The sequence below is a fragment of the Suncus etruscus genome, chromosome 17 (assembly GCF_024139225.1).
Source record: "Suncus etruscus isolate mSunEtr1 chromosome 17, mSunEtr1.pri.cur, whole genome shotgun sequence".
Lineage (NCBI taxonomy): Eukaryota > Metazoa > Chordata > Mammalia > Eulipotyphla > Soricidae > Suncus > Suncus etruscus.
Genome location: NC_064864.1, coordinates 28,379,186 through 28,396,671, shown reverse-complemented (window position 1 = coordinate 28,396,671; position 17,486 = coordinate 28,379,186).

Sequence of the window (17,486 nt, the reverse complement as noted above, 5' to 3'; positions counted from 1 at the left end):
CAGTCTTGAGAGTCCTGTGATTAGAGTGTAATTATCATCATATTTTATAAATCCACACAGAAAAGTAAGAAGTTCACATTATAGTAAGGTGGATATTTAGGATGAGTGTCTTACATTTCCTATTTTCCATCTTCTATTTATTTCTCTGCACGTAGACATACTTTAGAATTACCAAAGACCCCAAAGGCTTCTGTTTGTTCAGCATGAGAGAAATTAAAAGACTTTCTAGAAACCCCAGAAAATGTTTTTAACCTACTTCTGATCCAACATCTTGGGACTAATATATACTAACATGTTTTAAAAATCAAGTTTTTGCTGCTTTCCTGCACAAGACAACCAAGAAGACGCCATGGAACACAATCTCCAGGGCCCAAACCAGGTAAGGACCCAGCCCAATAAAGTGGGTGCTAATCCCTGCCATGTGATTGGCCACAGGAGAGCCATTATAAAGGACTTCTGCCTTGTTCCCTGTATACTTTTCTGCACAAGATAACCAAGAAGATGCCATCGAACCAATCTCCAGGGCCCAAACCCGATAAGGGTCCCATTCAATAAGAGCAGCCAAAGGAGCGCTGCCAATTCTGCTTCTCTCCACAGCTGTGCGAGTTTTCTAACCTATGAACCCCATCATAAAACATAGCAAAAACCACTATGCAAGTGCTGCAATGGGGAAACAATATGGGACAACACCACGCATAGAGAATGAAGATGACATGAAAAGTGCCAACTACCTAGTTAGTCTCTCATATATGGAGTTTAGAGTATTAATATGGAGGATGCTCAAAGAACTCAAAGCAAGCATAGATCGATCTGAACAGACCATAATGACCTTACAACTGAAACAAGAGGTCTGAAAAACTCAGTAGATAAAATGAACACCTCAATAAAAAGCCTCTCCAAAGGAGTAACAGTAGCTGAGGATGGGGGTCAGTGAGCCAGAGGATGAGATGCAGAACAACTCCATACAGCAGAAGAGATTGGAAAAGAACCTTAAAGCAAACAATCAATGATAAACTACTCAAAAAATGTGAACAAATGAAAATAGATAAATTGATAAACTCAACAGAAACAACATAAGAATCATTGGTGTCCTAGAGACCCAAGAAGAAAATATTAAGAAGTGTTGGAGGAAGAGTGAGAAGAGGAAAAAGAGTAAGAAGAAAGAGGAAGAATAAGAATATTAAAAAGAAATGGAAGAAGAAGAAAAGAAAAAAGGAAGAAGGGGAAGAAGAAAAAGAAGAGGAGGAAGAGGAGAAAGAAGAAAAATAAAAGAAGAAAGAGGAGTAGAAAAAGAAGAAAAAAGAGGAAGAAGAGGAGAAAGGAAGAAGGAAAGGAAGACAAGAAAAAGAAGACGAAAAGAGGAAGAAAGGGAGAAGAAAGAAAAATGAAGAAGAGAAGGAGAAAGAAAAAGAAGAGGAAAAAGTGGAAGAGGAGCAAGAGAAAGAAGAGGAAGAAGAAGAGAAAGAAGAGGAGAAAGGAAGAAGAAAAAGAAGAGAAGAAAAAAAGAAAATGAACTGAAGATTTATTTTTAATTTCTTTTCTTACAATAGTGTCTTTGTTTAAGCAACGTGATTGTAAATATGTTTGTAGTTGGGTTTCAGTTAAAAAATAAAAAATAAAAAATTGTTTATATAAATGCTTTTTAATTTTTTCCAGGCTTAGGAAAACATTGTTATAAGCTTAGAGGAAAGAGACAATAAAGTATGTGTGTGTCACCTTTCACAAATTTGTGTATGTACACACACTTATATCCTTTATCTATGGTACAGGAAATTAATAAGGAAACAATGAGTTAGAGAGAATGAAATATACAATGCATATTAAATTATATATGCATAAGTGCATAGGAATTAAGTAATTTTCATATAAAAGTAGATATAAATAAAAACAAGTTTTCTTTTCCCTATTTTAATACACTTAGAGAAATAATTCAGACATAATTCTATAGCTAAACACACAGAGTGTACACCTTGCTTTCCCCTAATCTTCTAAACACAGATCTCACATAGGACTTCCCCTAAATTGCTTGGCTGGAGCACATTATAATTATTCCACTCTTACCTAAAGTAAACTGAGTAATGGCTTATTTGTTATGCTTTTGATTTTTTCTTTTTTTTTCTCCCCGAATGTTTGATTCATATTTCTCGTCCTCTGCTGTCCTACCTCATGCTAAGTTGCCCAGTTGCGAATACATCACCAGTTATCTTCATCCTATGGTCCCAGAAAAATGGTTTTTGTATGAAAATTGTGTCCTTAAAATGAAGCATGATTTTCTCTCTGCCTTTGTCTTTAGTAAAACTGGCTATTAACTGGCATCGCTGCAGTAACAACTGGGATAGTAACTTTTAATTGAGCAAGGCGACCTTTTCCAGGAAGCATTTGGTTATATTTTCAACTGCAGACTTCAAGACAGTCTTTTAGTTTGCCTAACAGCATAGGGTTCTTTTTCCAGATCTTGTAAAAAAAATCTTGTAGAAAAAATAAAACACTGGAAATTATAGAAACAATAACTAAGAAAATGCTCCCTCAAAATATTACCTCATTAAGTAGTTATCAAGAATCCTATGAAACAGCCAAGTTATAAAAATGACCAAATGTCTAACAACAGATGATTGGATTGAAAAATGTGGTTAGATTATATTATGGAATACTGTGCCTCTACATGTAAAGTTAAAATCCTGCCATTTTCTGCAATTTGGATGAAACTAGGCAAGATCAGAGGGAGAAAGATAAATACATATCTCCCTCATCTGAGGTACAGGTAATAACTGAGGAGGAAAAACAGCCCTTTTTTTTTTTTGCTTATATTTTTTGCATATATTTTTAAGTGTTCTAGGAGTAGTAGAAGGAAAAGGTGGAAGAAAGTAGTGAACTGGTAATGACAAAGGGATAGAGGTGTGGCCGGAGCAATAGCACAACAGGAGAGTGTTTGCCTTGCATGTGGCTAACCCAGGACGAACTGGGGTTAGATTCCCAGCATCCCATATGGTCCTCTGAGCCTGCCAAGAATGATTTCTAAGTGCAGATCCAGGAGTAATCCCTGAGCACTCCCAGGTGTGGCCCCAAAACAAAACAAAACAACAACAAAAGAATAGAGGTAGAGAGTCTAGGGCCACTTAACAATGGTAAAGGTGCACTCACTTTGATAATCAAAACCATGAAATTTAACACTAATCATGGTACTGCATATAAATATGTATACATATACATTTAAATAGAGTACATTATATAAAAATGTAAGCCATTAAATCACCTGCAGAAATTTTAGGAGCCAAGAAAGAATCTCACTATGATATAGATTCTATTTTTGCTGTGTAAAAATAGTTCCAAGTCCTTCACAAACCTTCAGGTGTAATATGAATTTCATCCTACTGTTTAACCCCTCTGGAAATGTGGTAGAATGTCATGCAGCATGCCATTTTCCAGAAAAAAAAAGCCAGACAATCCTATAAGAAACTCTGAATAATTCTGGCTTTAGGTGATATTTTCTTTTAATATTGATAGCATTTATGATATTGCTGTACAAGATTGTTGCACACCACCACTAAATGATACCTTTAAGGCTGCAAGATTTAACAGCTGTCATTGTATATTGGAACAAAGTCATATCCTCATTCTCTAGCTAACTATCTAAAATATTCTTAATTATTCTTCAAGTCTTGATTCATAAGTTATATTGTCTTTGAAGCCTTTCTAATTACCTCAAATTCTGTTACCTTATTATTGGAGCCTAATGTTTCTCAGGCCATAAACTTGTTGACAGTATCTACCATAAATTTTTTCTTTCATAATCATGGCTCTTGGGAAATATCAATAACTCTTCTTGCATGTACAAATGAAGGGAAATTAAAACAAAGGGAAAGAAAAGAGGACATGAAAAAAAAGAGAAATAATGAAATAGAATAGAGTTTAAGTTCTAGCAGTACTATTTTGAGACAGATTGAAAATGAGATAGAATACAAACAGTCCCATAAATTGTATCAAAGTCTGGAACAGTACTGTCTCCTGTCCAGGAATGGAAATGTCTTTGAAAGGGAGTTTTCCTCAGACATCTCAAAGATTGTTGCAGTATATATATGTAGATGTTACATATAAACACTTATATATAAATTATAAAATATTATAAAATATATAAACAATATATAAAATATATAAAATCACATATAAATATCTAATTACATATATATCTTTATATTGCGTATAAAATATAAAAACAGTGCTGGGATTAGGAATATGATTTGGATTTTGAATTCAGGCCTTTAGCATGTGAAGCATGCCCCAATCTTGTTTAGTTCATCTTTCAAGTCCAACAATTTATATTTTCTGACATTAAATCTCTGATGTTATAAAATTTCAACTCCTTCTAATCAAAATTTCTTCTACTCTCTCTGAAACTACATACTTTAAAAATTTATAGTAAAGCTGAGTGATGGCTCAAGCAAGAGATCACATACCAGTATATATGATCCTTTTGAATTTAATACCAAGTTCATAGTACTAATGAGCAGTCTGTGGCTATCATGGCCCCCAAACACTACCACCAAGCACTGAACCAAACACAGTACCAGAGGACTAGTCACTGCTGTAAGTAGTTCCTAAAAAACTCCAGTTTATGTTGCAGGCCATTATACAAAGCGTTTTCTTCAGTGAAAACCAGAGCAAAGTCTGCTCAGTAGAGGAAGATCCTTTCTGATAGAAATGTTCAGGTCCTTACTCTCTTGAAAAGAGCTGCTTTAATATGGAATATCCTCAACTTGAAAGTTTATGTGGACCTTGTTAACAGTCAAAAAAAAGTGAGCTATCCGTGTTCTTTTCACCTAAATAGATTAGTTCACGAAGGCAAGCTGAATAGTATCTTTACGTCTGCCGTAGACAGTCTATTAATGGTAGTAAGTGGCAAGGACATAATATGAACAAAAATAAACTGTCATTGAACTCTAGTGTTCCAACTGTTACCCAAGGATCCAATACTGTTGTCATAACTTTAGAAGTGTAAATGTCAAGAGTCTTCACTGCTACACCAAGTTTCACTCTGTCCACCTGAAAAGGAACTCTGAGTCTCTTTGGTAGCCAATTTAGTTCTGGAGGTGACTGCCAGTGAAAGCATTGGTCTGAACTTCTCAACATAAAAATTTTGTACTAGTGAAGAATGGGTCTTAAATTCCCTACAAAAATTTCCTTCTCGGTTTGAAAAAAATCTTTGCACTTCTTTAAGTTCTTATGATTCAAATTTTCAACCCAGATATTTTCAGGAAGAGAAAACTATAACTTTATTTTTTTGAGATCAATATTTAACCCCATTTTTAATTTATTATAAAAAACAGTCACATACATGTTATCTGCTTTTAAATCCTATATCCTCTTTCCAAACCTCTAGGTACATTGTCTATAGTGCAGTTATGAAGAAAATATCTGTACTGTGATTTACAGCATCACACCCAAAACCAGCACTTATGTCTTTTCTAATCTCCAGCATCTTATTAGCCCAGATGAAACATTTACCTTTAAGCTAAATTATATACATAAACTTAATTCAGACTACTAAATGGCTGCTTTTTATCATAAGTGCCTATCATGAAAAATCAGTGGACAGTTCTGGGCTTTATTGCAATTCTCTATTCATGTTATTTGGTTAAGTTTGAAGAAAAGAATTATCTCTTGTAGTATTGTAAATAAGCTGACCAGTATTGGAAAAGTGAAGAAGAAAAAAAAAAGGAGAAATACTTTGGAAAGACTAGTTTCTTTCACCTTGATTGGGTATTGTTTCTGAGCAAGAATGACTTTCTATTCTGTTGTTCCATGAAATCAACCGTCAGTGCATTAATATGATCACTATGCAGCCCTGAATGTGTAATGATAACCTGGCACAGACACAATTGAGCATTGATGATTTCAGGGCTGCCTCTGCCAGTCCCATCCACTTTAACAACTCATACTTTCAAGCTCCAGAGCTGTGTGATTCTTAGGTCATTTTCAACACAAGATTAATCAACCATTTTATTACAATGTAGACCTGGATTCTGTAAAAAAGTATTATGGTATTACTTTTGCCCTTTCCCCAAAGGTAGCAAGATATCACTGGGGCAATTCACAAAATGAGACTTTTTTCCCCACTGGCTTTGACACTGAACTAGGCCTGAAACATTAAGTTACAGGAAAAAAGTAGCTAAAGAGATTACAATATGCCACCTGGGAAATGAAGCAGCATTATAAATTTAAGTTTCATGAACAAATTTTCAGAGCCTCAATAATAATGGGGCAATCATATTCACCTAAATCTTTAACTGAGCATTTACAAACTATATTTTAAACTGGATTATAACTGAAATGTTTTTATAGAATAATATATTAGTAACAATATTGTAACTAGTGTTAAAATTTTTAAATAAAAGCTATCGAAAAAAATAACTTCTAACTTTTTTTTTCTCCTGATGAAAGTGACAAACCAAAGAAATCTTAAAGCCCTGATGGTGATTAGGCTCAAATTTAATCTAACCTGTGGTTTCTGTCTCAATTTTTATTTTAATCATTTTGGTTGGATTCTTTTTACTGATACCTCTCTACCATGGTATTATCTTTATATCTTTTGGGAAGGGCATACTCTTGGACCACAATCTCCTCAGTTTTATCTTTGAACTGAGCCTTCCCATTGTAGATATTAATCAGTCAGGCATCTCCTGGGACACTAGGTCAAGTGCAAAAGATCAGTCCTCCTAGATTCTCAGACCTCAGGACCTTTACGGCATTGAATGCCAACTTGACAAAACCAGTTGGTCTTTCAGTGTACTCAAAAGACAGATCACTGAGGAAGAGAAAATCATGGGAAATGCTTTCTAAAGAGAAAGAATTGTGGGGCATAGTTCTTTAGCAGAATAAACAAGTAGCATCCTTCAGCCATATTCACTCATTGTGTGAATAGGGGCCCCTTGAATAACCTCTATTAATCTGTACTTGCTCATCTGCAAATGAGGTGGTTGTCTTATCTTACACTGGGTAAACTGTTTCTGTAGGGCTCTAGCTCATTGTTTCTTATCCCTGCCACTCCTTTTCCTTGGGAACATGCAGATAGTTGTGATTTTCTTGTTCCCAAAAGTACTAATAGTTGCTGGGGTAGAAAAAAATAGAGACAGTTAAGAGCAGAGAGTGGGGAGGGAAGAAGACAGGAAGAAAGCAGAAGGTGGGAGAAGAGAAGAAATGATAAAAGTGAAAAGAGAGAACTGTAGTCAAATATAAATTAGAGCATGCCAGGTCAAAGAAAATGATAGGCCTTTAACTATAACATGATCTATTCCTTATTCCAACTTATTTAATTTCAAGTGGCTATTTTCTATTTTTTCCTTTTGTGGTTAAGACTCAATTTTATAAGTTGCCCAATATCATAATCAGATATGTAAATTTTGGATTTTTATCTCAAGACTAGCTCACTCTCATACTGGTAGTTTTCTACAAAATTATCTTCCTTAAATAAATTGGCCAACCCTGAGCTCTGTATATCTAGTTCCAAGAGTTAAGCTTTGAACCTTTCTTTTAGAATTTACTCTTCATACCACCTTACACACATGCACACATATACATAAATGGAATGAACAAATGGGTTCAAGATATTTTTAACATCTATTGATCTTCTTTGTTTATAATTTTTTTCTCCCTTGGATAGAAAGAATGGAAGCTCTTCTTTCTACTCAATAAATGTCATTTGGTTATGTAGTTGCATAACTTTTTGAAGATTCTGAAGCAACAGATGTTGACTATATTCTGCTGGTCATGAAAATTGTATGATTTTATGATTTCAACATAAGTTGTGATACCTGAGTAAAGCTCTTCTGAAAAGAACTTGTTTGGTTATGTTCCTATAAGTATTTCTGATTGGCACATCAATGAACTGTTTATGGATGCTATCCCTGTCATTCTGAAAAGGCACTAGTCCTTCTGGGAAATTTTCTTCTTCAAAGGAGCTATGGAGACTCTGGACCCTTGGTTTTAATTGACAGAAGGGTATCAAGCTTCTGAACAAGATTATTTCTGAGGGATATCACAACACTCATCCATGCTCTTACACTTGAGTCATGTCTACACATGATTAGAAAATAGCATTTCTCTCTGCTTCCAAATGCAGGGATGTAAATGTCAGCACTGTTAGGTGATAGGGAGAAAGCCATTGCCAACTGCTTATTATTTAGAAACCAACTGCTATTTTCCAATATGGAGAAATTACAGGTTGATAATGTGATCCCCACAGAAACAAAATATAGTGGCTGATCCCTTCTGTCATTCAAATTTTAGTATCAGCAGGGAATCCAGAAGCTGGGGGTTAAAATATAATGGTTTGAAAGGATAGATTTTCAAACATAAATATCAGGGATTTATGTTTTACTTTATGAAAATTCTTGACCATTTAGCTATTTGGTAATTGCTATGCACAGCTGAGTAAATATATAGTGAGCTCCAAAGCATTTAGTACTAAAAAAGTGGAAATATGTGTATTATATATATATATAAATATAACTTCACCTTGCATAAACTTCTATTGCATTGAGGTTTGCTATTCTTTCTAGCTGTAACTGGAGAGTAAGAATGTCATGAAATATCAAAAGAATCAAATATTTCCTTAACTTTTAATTCAGAAATGAAATATTAGAAAATATAAAGTAAGATCTCAGCAGTTATATATTTTATATTCCAAGCCATTTGTCCCTCAGTGCATGAGACATTTCTACAAATATATATATTTGAACATATATATGAACATGTATATATATGCATATATATGTTCATCCTTCTATCTTCTTTTCTGGAAACTATCTTCAGTGTAGAAATATGATTAGGTAGAATATATTGAAAAAGTATCAATATACACAGAAAGATCCTTAAGACATTTGCATAGGTCATGTCTTCTGACTATGAAATTATCCCTACTTACCACCCTTCTTTCATCCAAATTCTCTCAAATTTTTTCAAATTTTCTCCTCAGTCTGAAGATGTAATATTTTATAAAAATTTTTTTTCCAGAATCTGGGCCAAAGCAGTGGCACAGTAAGGTGTCTGCCTTGCTGCTGCTATTCTAGGACAGATTGTGGTTCAATCCCCCTGTGTCCCATATGGTCCCCCAAGCCATGTGCGATTTCTGAGTGCATAGCCAGGAGTAACCCCTGAGCATCACTGGTGTGGACCAAAAAAAACAAACAAAAAAAATTTTTTTCCCAGAATGGCTTCATCTGACTTTTATATGCCACAGTCTATAATTGGTTCTCTGAGTGACTGGTTCTCATCGTATCCTGTGGATGATATGATGATATATATAGAAAACCCTGAAGAGGCCACAAAATAGATTCTAAAACAATAAACTAAAACAGCAGAATGGCCAGCTACAAAGTCAATTTAAAAATTGGTGTTTTCCCCATATACAAATGAGTCAAAGGAGAACTAGATCAAAAAGTCTATCCCATTTAAAATAATGTCAAAAAAAAAAACATCAAGTACCCAAGAATCAAGAGGTCAGAGGTGAGAGTTAAGAGACTTTTAGCCCTTTAGAAGAAATTAGATGACCTAAGGAAATGGAGAAACATTACATGCACATAGACTAAAAGAATCAATATTATCAAAATGACCATCCTACCTAAAATACTATATAGATTAATGCAATTCCTATTCAAATTCAGGCAACATTCTTCAAGGATTTAGAACAGTCAATTTTAGAGTTTGTATAGAATCATAGAAGACCCAGAGAGCCAAAACCATACTGAAAAACAAGAAACAGAGACATCTCATTATCTCCTGATGTTATAATATAAAGTCATAGTAATCAAAATAGCATGGTATGGGGGACAAATACAAACCTAAAAAAGTAATTTTATTAAACCATTGTGATTTACAAAGTTCTTCATAGTTTGGTTTCAGACATAAAAATGAATCAGGGCCAATCCCACTGCCAGTGTCAACCTCCCCCCACTGTGTTACTAGAGTGTAACCCAACCACCACACTTTGCCTGCTAGCCTGCCAGTATAATAGGCCAATTTAAAGTTTAGATTGTTAGAATTTGGGTCTCTTGATTTAATTGTTGTGGACTTTGGCTTGGATATTTAGTTGTCTTATTTTGTTTTATCTTCAATAATGCACCTGAGACCATGTAGCTCCTGGCCTCCATCCTATCATATTCATGTTTCTCCTCCTCCATTCCTTTTTTTTTCCTTCTCCTAAGTATATTTAGGAGCCAGGGGTGTTTGAAACAACTACTATTTGGACCACTGCATTTCTTCATGCATTTCTTCTAAATACCACATATAAGTAATATCATTTAATAATTCTTCTTCTTCTGGTTTACTTCATTTAACATAATATCATTCAGCTACTTCCCGGTTGCTACAAATTGCATGATTGCATCATTCCTTACTGATAGAATAAGAAGAGAGCATATAGAACAAACCGGAAAATGGATGTTCAACTAATTTTTGACACAGAAGCAGATAACATAAAATGTATAAAGACATCTTTTCAAGAAACGGTGTTTGAACAATTGTATAACCATTATAAGAAATTAAAGCTAGATTCTTATCTGACATCTTACACAAAAGCCAAATCCAAGTGGATAAAAGAGGTAAGCCTATGACATGCTTTAAGAAAAATTCAGGCAAAATGCTCCAAGACCTAGACTTCTGTGAAGTTTTCAGCAATAAGATGCCAAGGCAAAGGTTCCAGAAACAAATCTGAGCAAATAGGACTATATTATAAGAAACAGTTTCTGTATGCTAAGACTATACTAAACAATAGTAAAACTAAAAGACAGCTGAGTGGGAAAGATCATTTTAATTCAACATGTGAGATAAAACGATGATATCTAGGACATACTAAGTACTCACAAGGCTGAACCTCCAAAATCTAAAAGATCCAGCAAAAATAGGGACAGGAAATGAACAGACACCTCTCTGAGCAAGACCAACAAATGGCCAACAGGAACATGAAAAATGCCCATCATCTCTTATCTTTAGGGAAATCCATTACAAGATGATAATGAGATATCATCTTACAACAGTGAGCATAGCACATACAAAATACAGGAACAATCTAAGTTGGTGTGGATGGGATGAAAAAGTAACTCTGATCCAATACTTGTTTGTTTGGTTCAAATTCTATGGAAAACAGTATGGAGGGCTCTCCGGAAAGTCAGAATAGAGCTGCCATGTGACCCAGCAATTTCACTTTTATCTTCCGGATAGAAAAATAATCATTCAAAAGGTTGTATAGACACCACTATTTATCACAGGACTCAGCAAATAGCTATGAGTTGGAATCAATCTAGACATTCAATAATAAATGAGTGAATCATGAAGATGTTGTACATATAAACAAAGGAATACTACATTGCTCTAAGGAATTATGCAATTGTGCAATTCAATGCAACATGTATAAAACTAGAAGATATGTTAAATGATTATCTTATATGTTAAATGAATTAAGCCAGAAGATGAAGGATAAATTCAGAAGATTCCACTTATTTGTTATATTTAAACTACTTGCAGGAAGAAATGCAATGGTTTAAATGGTGGTTTTCTTTAGCACTCTTGACCTTAGACTATTGTAAGGATAAAAAATTGAGTAGAGGAAAAGATAGACAGATATGAATGAATGGGGAGCAGGGGTGAAGAGCACTCAATTACATTGGTCCTATTAGTGAAGACAGAACTAAATAGCCAAGCCACAGAGTCAACAATGAAATAATGAGACCCAAATATTAACAACACACTTAAAATTTTTTTGTTATGATGGTAGACTGGTTTGAGGGAGGAAGTATGTTACTGACTTTTCGAACATTGTAGAGGGAGATTGACATTGGTGGTGGGATTGTATGTCTTACTACAAATAACTTTGTAAATCACAATGCTTTACATAAAAATATTTAGTTAAAAATGTAAACTTCAGCCAGAGTTATTTCAAAATAACATTTTTCTTTTGTGGGGAAGTTATGGCGGCTGGCATCACCCGCCCGTATTGCTATCCAGGACTGATTGTGCATATAAAAATGTGCTTACCTTACCTTATATGGATTGCTCCCCAAACTCTCCTCTGGGATTTCACAGCTCATTATCACCTCGTTAGTGAGGATTGCAGGTCAAACTCTGGCACCAAAAATTCACTGTAGATAGGTCCTTTGTGACATGATTATTTGTGTTCACCTCTTCAGAATTCAATTTACATGTTAATTACCTTTTGTGCATGTAAGCACATTTAGCACACTTACCTATATTTAATAGCGTTTCTCTTCTTTCTCTTTAAATTTCATTTTTTCAACCATCCATTCCACTGAGAGCCACTCATACCCATTGGGTCTGTTTAGACCAGAATTGTAAGTACACCTATTCAGAACTCAAAAATTGATGGTCATTCATTGAACTTCCCAAATCAAGAGGTAGGACAGAATGTATGCATGCCTCAGCACAAGCGAGTTGGGTTTTGTTCCCCCTTTCTGGGCCATTTCGTACAGCAATATGGAAACTAGTTGTCTCACTTTCATTACTAGAGTTCAAGTGAATCCTCTCATTCCAAATGTGGCTCCAAAGTCTTCAAATAGTTGCTAAGGGAGCCATTTTACCCTCTGTCATGTGTTTGTGTTCAAGTGTTTTGAAGCACAAAATGCCAAACTGTGTGCATTAACCAAGGTCTACTCCTCTGCATATTTTACTCTACAGTTTTAATCCAAATGTAATTGACCATGTCAATGCTATGGCACTAAAATTCTTCTTTTATTGGAATTAACTATAAAACATTTCACCCATTGAGAGACATGTTGCATAGAAGAACTTATACAAGCATCTTGTTAAAAATTCATAAGTTGGAAAAATTTTCTCCTAGAATAAAGTGAAACTCAAAAATCGGATAACATAAAAGTGAGGGCAAATAAACCACATGTGTCAGCTCTTACTCCTCTTTGATTTACACCATATATTTTTATGACTGTAGAATAAGATAGACTAGCCATGACAAGATGAGTTACTCTGGGATACTGCTATCTCCCAGAACCTGGATACCGGGTACTGCTTTTCCTTGAATGATTTATAGATTTGCCCACACTAAGTATTCTATTGGGGACCTCAGTGCGGGAGTTAGAAGAGATGACATATTTGGGATTCTGTGAAACCACTTTTCAGCATTTCTTCTATATTGCAGCCTACACATCTTTCTCAGAAAATGTAATTGAACTTTTAGTCTGTATCTCTGGTTGAATGAGACATTCTATGAGAAATTTCTCACAAGATCTGAAATGCCAAACGATGTTTGGGTAGTTCCAGCAGTGATGAGAGACTCCTGAAGACTTCAAGACCAGTCTTGAAGACACTGATAACAGCAAGCAACATCAGGAATCATCTTTACCAGAAAATAGTTTCTAACTACCAGCATTTCCCATAATCATCTCTACTTCAAATGATGTCACCAGCATGAGGCACTTCAGATTTCTCTTACAATAACTAATTAAAATGAAGCACATTTATACCTAGACACATATCTCTTTACTAGGAGAGAACTATGTAACACCATACTTGTGTCTCCTTGATTGTTTTATGGTTTTATTTAAAAGAACGTTTTGGCTTTCAGAGTCACACACAGAAGTTCTCAGGAATTACTCTTGTTTCTGGGCTCAGAGTTGACTACTAATCATGCTGGGGGAACCAAATGTTGAGTGAAGAATCAAACCAGGATTAGTAGTATGCAAGGCCAGTGCCCTACTCACAGTGTTATCTCTCCTGTTTGAATTCTTTTTTCAGATATTAGTACATATTAGACACTTAGGTGATATTTAAGCTGAATAATAGAAGGCTATTTACATTTTGATCATTTATGAAAATGTAATGCTGTCAAGTTATTTGATTATATTTATCTTCTCAAGGCATATCTCTCAAGAAAATTAATAAAAATTTTTGTAACAGTAAACACATCCCTATTCATGATTCCAATCGATGAAAGCGATATGGTGCTACTAAGGTGAAGAATGAGTTGGAATATGCCATTTATAAATGCAATCATTTCCTATTCTAGAGTTGTCTGTTAAGGTTTTGAATACTTATAGACTTTCTTAGAAGATGAAAGAGGCTCAAGTCTATATAGGTGGAGAGAGAAAATACCATTAATACCTAAGTGAACTGCCTTCCCTTAGGCTCCAAATACACCCACGAATACCCCCAGAATAAATTCCAGAAGAGGGAACACTTGTATTATGGTGAATGGTGCTGAGCAGCCATTCATCAGATAAAGTCTATACTCTAAAAGTATCTTCTCCTGGAAAACCTTACTAATGACTATATCCAGTATAAAGAGATAAAACTATTAAGATCAAAATAAACTGGGTCTGGACAGGTGGAAGATTGGAAATAGCATAGGAAGTCAGAGAGAAATGTTATCTGTGAGGTAAGAAACAGAATATTTCTTAGCTTGTCATCTATTATCTGCTTCTATAAAACAAATGAACATTGTACAGATTGTCTTCAGGAAGTAGAGTTTATATATTTTTCAAACTTAAGACCTATAAAAAACTAAGCATAGAGCATATGAGGGAATCAAGCTATACGTGACAAGACTTTGGACTCCTTTGGCTAACCCTTTCAGTGTATCATTTCATTTAGTAACAAAATATTGAAAGCCAAGTATTTCTTTTTCTATTTGTAAGAAAAAAACTGCGACTCAATTTATGCAAATTTTAAGTTAGAGAGATTCTAAACTGTATTATTTCATTCCATAGTACAATCACTTCATTGTATTAGGAAAGAAGCAAAGGAAAAATAAAGGAAAAAATAAAGAGGAAAAGACAAGAGCAAAATAAAAAAAAGAATATTTTGTAAAACATCATTCCCAAATTGATATTGTTTTTTTGGAATTTGGGCAATTCTCTGACTGAATTACACTTTGATTTTATTTAACTACATCAGTCCATTTTTCATTGGTAATTCTTTCATTATATATATATAATTATTATATATAGAACTAAAAATTTCCTTCCATGTGCAATATTCATATTTACTTCTATTTTCAAAATTGCTTTTTGGGGATTTTTCAATACTTAAGTTAATGAAATTCATTGCATAGTATTTCTTGAGATAGAGACACATTTTTCCCAATTATTTAAACTTCATACTACTTTTCTCTATTGATTCATAATTTTTTCTAAAATGGAATACGTCTATTTTTCAAGTCATTTCATCTTACTTTATAGAGAATTATAACAATTTTAGATTAAATAAATGGCTAGCAATTGTTTACTTTTTCTCTGTCTTCATCTCTGTCTCCCTCTCTTTCTTGCTGTCACATTCATTTCACCACTTCAAAAATGTGCCTTTATTCTACACACCATCAAATTTAATACTTTGCTCTAATTTTTGGAATAATTTTTGAACTTCCCTTCAATAGTGAAAATTCACAGAAAAATTCAATTTTCTGCCCCATCAATTTTATTTCTTTCTGACCCTGATGTTAACTTTAAATCTGATAGCTCTTTTGTTGTTTGAACAAATTTTACATATTTTAGCTTCTTCTATTTTATATCAGAATTTTGACTTTCTAAAAATCTCACTCATTCTTATGTCATTTACATGTTTCATGATTCCACTTTATCTTACTGAGAGCACAAATCAAATTTTTAAAAAAAATGTGAATTACTTCCACAATAACTGTCAAATATATATATATATATATACATTTATTTATTTATTTCTCCGAGTCTTCCACCTTAGCTATTTGCAGAATTTTCTGATATGACACAAGGTTACATATACCAGGACATAAAACATTTGGCAGAGATTCAGAATGTTTCAGTTCTTTCTTTGTAACTTTTTGTTCCTGAAGCTTTTCAGGGCAAGATTTCAGGAGACACACTGATATTGTACTATGGATGCCCCCGCCTGCTGGGGATACCAGTCAAGATATGGGTTATTCTTTCTCGGAGGGAGATCCCGCATACACAGAAACAAAATAACAGACATGGAGACAGACCAAAGTGGGAAAAGGATTCCAGATCAAAATTCGTTTATTGAAACACAATGCCCGGCTTATATAATTTTTCTGCACGTACACATGTCGATAGGGGATAGATACATTGAACAGGCCAGAATACCTAGATAACAGGACCCATCGGCGAGTGCGTCGGAATGTGCAGATAATGGGACGCATCTCCATCGGGCCAGGGTATACTGATAATGGAACCCATCTCGGGCAGGTTGAAAAGTACAGATAACGGGAACTTCAGATAGACTCAGTATCCCAGGGCTAAAATTCTATGCTTTCATTGTCTCTGTAAATCATTAAATGGTTACATTTATTTCTCAGGGTTCTCCTCTTTTAGCAAAACTCTCCCCTTGTTGCAAAGGCCTGCTTTTAGCAAAGCTCTCTGCCTGTCACAAGGCCCTGCTTTTAGCTAAATTTTCTGCCCGTTATAAGGGTCCCCAGCATGGTACTACTCTCATTCGGAGGTTTTCCCAAGAGGTCACCCTGCTCTCCAACTTCATCTCTGCACAAGAGATCAAAGTGGGTATCTGCTCCCATTCTCTTATGGGCCAGAGACTATTCTAGTGAGCACAAGTATGTTCATTCAACACACATGGCTGGCATAGGTTTATTCACATAGTTATAATAACCATAGTCACCCCTACTGCTATCCTTACTGTTTGGTTCCACCAAGGCTTTGGTGCAGTCTATTTTACTTCTATCCAACAGTAGCACTTGGAGAATCTATTATAATCTGGATCCAAGAAGACAAAATTTATACTGGTAATTTTGTTTTGTTCTTTTGGGAGTCTTAGGGGTTTTTAGACGGTGCTTAGGGCTGGGCTCTGGGCTCACATATCTTACCTGGTAGTGCTTAGGGTATATGAACTACTGGGAATCAAACAGCAATTTGCTGCATGCATTGAAAGTGCCTTAAAGCTTGCACTATACTTCTGACCTTGTACTAATATTTTTAACACAGAATATTTAATATAAAAATGTTTAATCTGGTTTACTATCTTAACTGCTAATCATGAAGAGAGCCAACACACGAAGTAAAATCACACATCATAAAGCTTTGAAATAGAAACTAAATTAAAATTAGTTGAACTTAGAACTAGGGCCAGAGAAATAGTACAGGAGTCAAGGTTCTTTGTTTATTTGGTTGGATGGTTTTATTGTTTTTGTTTTGTGCTACACCTGGCTGCGCTCAGGGGTTACTCCTGGCTCTGAGCTCCTGGAAGGCTCAGGGGACCATATGGGATGCTAGGGATTGAACCGGGGTCAGTTCCAGGTCACCTACATGCAAGGCAAATGACCTACCACTGTGCTATTCCAGCCATGTGTTTGTTTGTTTGTTTACATGTGGCTGATATTGAATCAATCAGTGGCATCATCGCATGTTTCCCCCCTCACCAGGAAGTGTTGCTCCTAAGATATACTTATCTGTTAGTGTGACCTCAAACTCTCACAGAAAACAGAACAAAAACAAACTTAGAAACAAAATTTCAGACCTCCA